The 8308-nt window shown below is 29.4% G+C and overlaps 1 long non-coding RNA gene across 1 annotated transcript; it reads right to left on the bottom strand.

The window, feature by feature from the left end:
• Positions 1-5720: 5720 nt before the first annotated feature.
• On the bottom strand, positions 5721-6545 carry LOC129220038 (uncharacterized). Its single transcript, XR_008580446.1, has 2 exons — positions 6079-6545; positions 5721-5999 (listed from the first exon to the last, which is right to left on the bottom strand). It is a non-coding gene; the product is annotated as an uncharacterized LOC129220038 (long non-coding RNA).
• Positions 6546-8308: the final 1763 nt, after the last annotated feature.

The raw sequence follows: 8308 nt of genomic DNA on the forward strand, positions 1-8308 counted from the left end.
AAAAGCATGGTCAGATAATGCAAGAGAATTTGAAATCTATGGAATCTAAAAGCTATAAGGAGCTAAATCTCTTGTTTTCTAAATGAGGCAACATTTTTTTAAAGAAAAATAATAAAAATTAAAATACTGTACCTCAGAAAGTAGTTAAGTTCTTGTGTTTTGAAGTAAAAATGATTTTTATATGCTGCAAAAAAGCAATACGACGATTGGAGAAAACCCTTTTGGCCTATGACTGGCACAACAAAAGTGCAATAAGACAGAACAGAATGATCTCCCTAACGGCTTTAAACACCTAAAACAAATTTATCTTGAAAAAAAGAACCCGGAAAAAGTTTGTGTGAGTGTTATATGGAGAAAATGGTTTGATCTGTTTTTGGGAAAACGTTTAAGCAGATTTTCTGAAAAAATGTAGCGTAAAATCTGGACTTTTTTAACATTATTATTATAGCAATTTCCACAGAACAACAGAAAATGACATTGGAAGTGCAATTACATTTGAAACAGACAGCATAAAATTGGGGCTCCACTGTAACCCTTTTTAAATGCTTTTATTTGTACTCTTATTCATGTTGCCTTATTTTACTTAATTACTGCAATAGTCATGGTAACTTTGTTTAATCCGTTATTTTTCAATGAGCTGAATTATTTATCACATTAAGCACAAGTCATCTTAATAAAATGTGCCAAATTTGTGCATATTTTAGCTTTTACTACATGTTTAACATTTAGTGTTATGCAATGTTTAAGTGACTGCTATTAACATAATTTGCACATTAAGTTGATGCTCAATTTCTAGGGAGGAGCAATCCAGGCCGTCGACGTACGGGGCAAATTCACCCTCTTTCCGATTGTTTTTTTAAACCAGATATAAAAACTGCTCCAGTTTCAAGTTTTTGCCCTTTTTCAGAAAAAACAAATTCAGCTGTCCATTTTCTATGCATCTTTATAATTTGTTACTAAAAATTTAAGCATAAGGTATTTGAAAGAGTTCTTTACCCATTAGTTCCCCCCCCCCCCCCACAAAAAAAAGGTTTTTCAATTATTTGCTTAAATGAGCTTAATATTTTTTTTTTTTTTTTTTTTTGTAAAATCAATGTCATATTTTAGCAGGGTTCTCATTGGTCAGAGAGAACTTGGAATCGTCAAGGAGCTTTATTTTGATCAGAAAAAAAAAACCATGGAAAAGGGAAGAAAATTATTAGTTTTGTCAAAAACCTGAACTTTACTCATTGCATCAATACTAGAATGAATGTGAAGCAAGTACTTACTCAAAGAAGAAAGCAGAAACATTGAACAATTAAATATTAAATTTCCGATACTAAAATGTTGTCATAGTTTGTTTTTACTTATGTTTCAAAAGATCTCATAATTTTTAGATTTAAGCTCAAAGGCACAAATTCAAAAATCAAGTTTGTGATTTCACGAATTATTTTCTGGAAAAATCAAGGAAATTCATTTCTCAGAGTGAGTGGGTATTAAGCATTAATATATATTATATTAAAAGTTATTTTTCTTTTTGTATTGTTAGTTATGGATATTGTATTGATAAAACTTTTTCACCCTTCAAATACTAAAAATAAAGACTTAAAAATTGTGACTATGTGGAACCTTACACTCATCTCAGTGGTGTTTGTGATTCGGAATTTCCAAAAATGTTGGGCTCACAACACATTCTATAACTGAAAAATTATTTAAAAAAAAATTAATAAATGGTTTTTTCAACCGTTTTTGTTTGCATATTTAAAGAATTTTTACCGGAGCCACCGGAGGAGGGGAAGGGCGAGCTTCCTCATAGTTATCAACTATTTCTTTGTCTTCAGTCCACTATCACCCGGATTCTTCTTTGAAACTAATGCATTTTGATGTATTGTAATTTTTATCTGTCTTATGTCATACCTCCACTATTTTCACCAGATTTTTAGCTGCTAAAATGTTTCATGTGCTCTTCCCCCCCCCCCCCCCAAAAAAAAAATCAAAAAAGGACTTGAGTATTAGAATGGAACTTAAGTTCATCGTAATTGATAGTAATATTGAAAAGATATCGACATTCTTTTTTGTTGTGCAACTTTTATTTTACCCTTCCTAATGCAGAGTTTTCCCCACATTTTAGTTTTCTGCAGCTGCACTTATATTTTAATAAACTTAAAATTTAATGTCTAGTTTTAGAGCCAAAACTTGATTCTTCATATAGACTGAAAATTTTTTAGTTTGGAATTTATGTATTTTACTATGAAATAGAAGCAAATTAGATCAAGTACTTTTATACTGAACATTGATTGTTGGATGAGAACTGCAACTGTTAATATTAGTAACTGATATTCATTTGTAATATGTGGGAAAATGCTGGTACTTCAAAACTTGGAGTGCATGAAGTTAAAGTACAAAATGTATGTTAACTAATAATACAGGAGAGCCCACAAGGGGGGAGTCAAAGCGCAAGCTACACTATCGATATTTTTCGGAGGATACCCCCAAGTGATATATGTTTATGGTAATGTTTATGGTATTGCAAGCTGAAGGGTAATGTTTTATACAAATGCCAATGATATGAAAACAGTAATGATTCTTGAAAAATTGAGCAAATAATTTTATTAAGTTTTGTAAAATTTTAGGCAATTAAGATTTTGAAAATGTTGCATGGAAATTGGATAAATTTATTCAAACTATATAGAATATAAATATTTTACTAAAGCAATAAACATAAGAGCACAAAATTAATATTTTCTCAAATTTATTCTTTTAAATACCTTTTCAATAGAGTAAATTATTTTCTTAAATGTATGTAGTAAAAACTTCTTTCCCCTTTAAGTTATAAAATCTCTAAAAATAAACTTTTCTATTCCATTAACAAGATTTTCTATTTATCAACCTAATGTTACATGGTGAATTAAATCTTTACATAAATATTGTAATGTATTTTTTTGTCTCAAGAAAGATAGTGAAATTTGCGAAATTGAATTAAGATGGATGGTATTACTTAAATTTTCATTTACAGAGTGCTTCTCAAAATAGGAATTATATTTTATGTTTCTATGTTTCCCTGAAAAAAAAATGTTTTGGGTCGCAGCAATAAAAGATAAAGCATTGAATAAAATATACAAAATAAGAATGTTTGACGAAAACAAAATTTTACTAAATTTTACTTTCATGTCATTTGTAAATAAGTTATCATTTGAATATACTTTAACCTCCCCTTCCCCACGTAGATTTTTGATTTATTTATTTGTTTTGGAAGGATATCAACCATCTGTTTTTCCCCCTTCAACTTTTAGCTTTATATTTGTGTTGAGGTATCAAGTGTAAAATTGACAACAATATTGTGATTAAGCCATTTAAAATTGTTAATTAAGAATGTCTATCTAAATCAAACTATACTGATAAATTTTGAAGTGCTATAACATCGAGTACATTAAATGTCATAGTAAAGTTAAAATCTTGAATGTTATATATCGTGTGGTGTTAAAGTTGCATGTTGTCTGAATATGGCTGTATTTGGCATTTATTGTTGTTAACTAAAATGTATATTTCTGTTAATACTAGTAGTTTTGATATTTGCTCATTTTGAAATTCATGTCTTTACATAAAATATTAATATTAAAAATTTGCAAGTTTATAACACAAAAGCCAAACTTACTTCTAATACCATGTTGTAAAAACAGTTTGCAGTTGTTAGATTATAGATTGTCTAATGCATTAAGGGAAATGGGGCCTTAGAAAACATTGAAATCTTGGCTTTTGGAAGTTGCTGGATAATGGAATTCCTGGCAATAAATGTGAAATAATGTTTATAATACCGAACCTTTCTTAATGTGACTTTCAAGCTATTCACTTACTTAGAGTCAATTTGTATTTGTGCACTAAACTGTTAGACACATGTTCTCGTGGCTGCAATTGTGAATCAATTACATATATACATATGCATTTGTTATTTGAGAGCTCTTACTGCGCATTATTTATGTATACAAGTTATCTCCCCCCCCCCTTTTTTTTGTCAGAAATAGATGTAAATTGAGTGAATAATCAACATGTTAAGTGTGATGTTGGTACATTTAACAATCTCTTAAAAAAAGAAAAAAAATTAATACCGAAAAATCTTTGAAATATTGATATTTCTTGCAAATTGTAGTTCACATAAAATAATCAAAAGAAAAAAAATTTGGCAATGAATAACGAAAATTACACAAGACAAACAAAATAACTCATTTGGCTGTATTTTTTTTTAATTGGTAGTACATGTTAGTATTTATTTTGTTAAACAAAAGAAATATCTACAGTAAAACCTTACTTTGTTTCATAGTATAAGAAAGGAATACCACCTACTATTTGGCATAGAATATTTTAAGTTGTAATGAAAGGAATTCAGAAAAAAAATAGATTAATCATAGCAGTTTACCTTTAGATGTTTCATAGCTGTAGTTTGATATTCCTCTCCATTCCTTTTTGAAGCACAAACTCTGGTCTCTATGAAACAGCGCTGGTGCCAACATTGTTAAACTATTTAATACTATAGTGTGGTTCTTCTAAGTTGAGGCTTGTCAATGTTTACCTCTTCTTGGGGAGTTAAATCTAAACGGGAAGTAATATTGTCACCAATTCGATTTGAACTACTTTCCCAAAAAACTACTACAAAAGTAACTCAACTGAGCATCGGTCATCCTCTCCCATTATCTCCAAAAGGAAACATTGTCAAGGTCAAGTTTAGCTTATCAGAGCTTCACTATACAGTTGTGATATATTTGTGTGTGTAATCTTTAAAACAAAAAGTGTTGAAAACACAAGATACATTTTTTTCTTCCTGCTAGCATACTTATTTTTTTATCAGGAATAAGAAAAATTTGAACTTTCACTCCCAGTTCCGTGTAAATGTAATGGTAAATTAATTTTTAGTAGTTCTACATTAACTTTGCTTTTTGTTAATTCAAAGAGTGAAATTTTCTTTTTAAAAATCATATCACTTATCGAGTGAAACTGAAGCATATCTTAAAGATGAATTAACTGAAGAAAAATATATTTCTGTATGGTTAAAACATTTCACTGTGATTTCATCACTTGGCCATATTTATTTTTAGTTTGTACATTATGAGAGCAATACAATAGTTATGTACTAAGGCCAAGATTTTAATAAAGTTATAGAATGTACAGCTTGGAAAATGTTCACTTAGTCTACTATAAGTTAAAAAGTTTTTCAAACTTGTTTAAATTTTATTCATGTTCACTTTCAAATTTGTAGGACAAAATATTTTAGCTTTTAGTTATAATTCATACCATAGATTAACTGCGGTAAACCTTTTGATCTCTTCATTGCTACAGAAAAAAAATGTCAAATAGAAATAAAATTTAATATATAGATATATAAGAGTAAACAAACAGGGGAAAAAAACATATTTGGCACCAGATCTGATTAAATGTGCCACAAATATCCTGGAAACCAGGAATTTGCGCCACTTAAAGTGATAATTGACAACGAATATTATTCCACATTTTTAAGTCTAAATATATTACCGTATCTCATATCTGTGATGATATATATACATCTTTGTGTGAAATAAAAACAATTCATTGTGTTCATATTAAGGCTCGATAATAAATGAGCTATGTATGACTTTCATATATAGGAGTTTATAAAATTGTTTTCTTGTTACAATATTTGGAAGTTGTGTAATTGCTGTCTATTGTCATTGACTCCGTTCAAATAAGGTTAGAGCAATAAACTCTTCCAAGAAATTGAATTTTTTTAATTTTTATTTTCAACAGAAACATAAAATTTTAAAATGCAATTTTTTGCAGTGTTGTATTACTTTTTACAGTTTATTAAAACCACCAATACTATGAAGCTGCTTTGAAAAAAATAAACGCAGTTGAAATAAACCACACTGAATTGTTTTAAGAAATGCTGTTTGCGATTAATACCCATCATTTGAAAAATCTATTTTTACATAATCTGGATAACAGTCCTTCAATAGCTTGCAGGTAATTAGATGATCTGCTCTTCCATAACCCTGAAAGGATGGAATTGAATAAAAAAATTTATAATGCATTTCTAGCAGAGAAGAAGCTGCAAAAGAAGAAAAAACTTACCTGAGAATACCCATAAACATGAATAGTTTTTTCTTGTGCATTATGACGTATGCGGCCACCACCAACACATTCACATTCTAGCCCAAGTTTTTCAATGTCAGGCGTTGTTTCTTCATATATATCTCCTATGAGAAAAGAGAAGTTGAACTATCAAATTTGAAGATCTCACTGTGAACTGCTTTTTTAATTATTAAACCTGTACAATGTTTAAAAATCTTGTATTAGATACACAATTTTTAAAGTAAAAAATCCTGAATTTTTTCAAATAATTCAAATTTTTATCTGATTAACTATGCAAAACTCATGTTTGTGCCTTCTTTTACAGTTAGTAATTAATTGCATCATAGATTAATTTTTTGATTTTTAATTCTGTTTTGGTAAGGTGCAATTTAAACTACAGTAAACTCTCTATTTTCAACAGTCAGTTTATTCACCGTTCGGATGATCCACCCCGGTCTTTTCACAATTTTTTTTAATGATCATTAAATGTTTTTTCAACATTTGATTCTCTTATTATTCGTCTTTAGCTTCTATATATGTTTTTTTTTTACATTCAATGTTAGTAGACATAATGTAGTAATGTTTTTAGCTATAATTTAAATGTGTGTGTGTTATTTATATTTTTTAAGCTATTATATACAGTAGCATTGTTTTTTACCTATTATTCGAATTATCCGGGGTTTTCACTTATTCCACGGATAATGGAGAGTTCACCGTATTTTCATACCAGCGACTTTATTAGACATTTTGAGAAATGAATCAGTATTTAATCAGAAAAGAGTGGTCAGAGAGCAGAGAAGAAAATCTAAAAATTCATCAAGAAAAGTATGCAGAAGGGTAAAATTCAAAAATGCATCAAAACTCTTGAAAGGGAGGGGTTCTCCTAAAATTAAATTTTTTTTTTAATTTTTAAAGCTGATAATTTACCAATTTCAAAGATTCAATGAAATTTTTCAAAACAAATAGTACCTAATTATGCTCAAAATATTTAGGAAGTAGTAGTTAATACATGGCACATATTGTTCTCAAAACATAGCATTCCAATATTTTTACTTTCTTCTATATCTTAATATATAAAAATCAATGTATGTATATATACATATATATATCAACACACAGCCGAAACAGCTGAAGCTTCAGACTTGAAATTTGGCAGGCATGTCCGCATGATTACAAAAGTAACCACTAAGAAAGGATTTTTTGAAATCTCAATTAGTTCGGGAGAAATTAATTAAAACCTCTTAATTTCTGCGAAATTAAAACCTGTCATTGAAATTCAAATCCCTTATTTTCGAAGGCTTCCCTCCATTCAAATCATTATTCAGTACTTCATCTCAACTTTTGATCGATAGCGAACTATAAATTTGATATTGTTTTTGTATCTCACGTGAGTCTTCGAGGCTTTTCAAATCATAATGTTTCTGTCTTTTGCTTTCATTTTTTCAAAACTAGAAACGAAGTTTTTAAGAACATCACCACAGGCGGACTATCCTTTTGAAGTTAGAAGAGTGCAGTTTCCTGTTAAATTTTGCTTTGCAATAACCATTAATAAGTCACAAGGACAGACATTAAAAGTAGCAGGAATCGATTTAAGAGAAGACTTTTTTTCACCCAGCCAATGTTATGTAGCTTGCTCCAAAGTCAGTTCATCAAGCAGCTTAATAATTTTAACACCAGGAAAAAAAAAAAAAAACTAAAAATGTTGTATACAAAGAAATTCTTGCTTAAACATAGGTATAACAATAAAATGTGGATGGTCTGTGTTTGCAAAGATAATCAATACTTTAAAAGGATCGTTAATAACAGTTAAAGATCGGTTAAGGACAAGGGCATATATAAGAGTCCAGGGGCCCCGGGATCCTCCAAAAATTAGGAAAAATTATAGGTAACTAGAGGACCCTACAGACGTTGCTCTGTTCAAACTTTGTAAACTGAAAAGTAAAAAATTTCAATAAACTAGCAAGTGTTTGAACCGTTTTGTTGAAAAAATGAGTAAAAAGAAAAGGTTTTAAGCTGCTTGGTGTCAGAATGCGTATATTTATTACAACTTGATTTATCTAATGCCCACTGAGCAGTTGTTTTATTAACTATTTTTTCTCCCGTACTTGATGGTTTGTTCTTTCAGCCATGCTCAAAGGATAAAAAGCGTTCTCAGATATTAAGTGTAAAAAACTCACTACCCATCTAGAACAAACGGGAAATCCCGTTGCAACATCCCCCATATAAAAAA

This window comes from Uloborus diversus, chromosome 4 (genome assembly GCF_026930045.1).
Source record: "Uloborus diversus isolate 005 chromosome 4, Udiv.v.3.1, whole genome shotgun sequence".
Lineage (NCBI taxonomy): Eukaryota > Metazoa > Arthropoda > Arachnida > Araneae > Uloboridae > Uloborus > Uloborus diversus.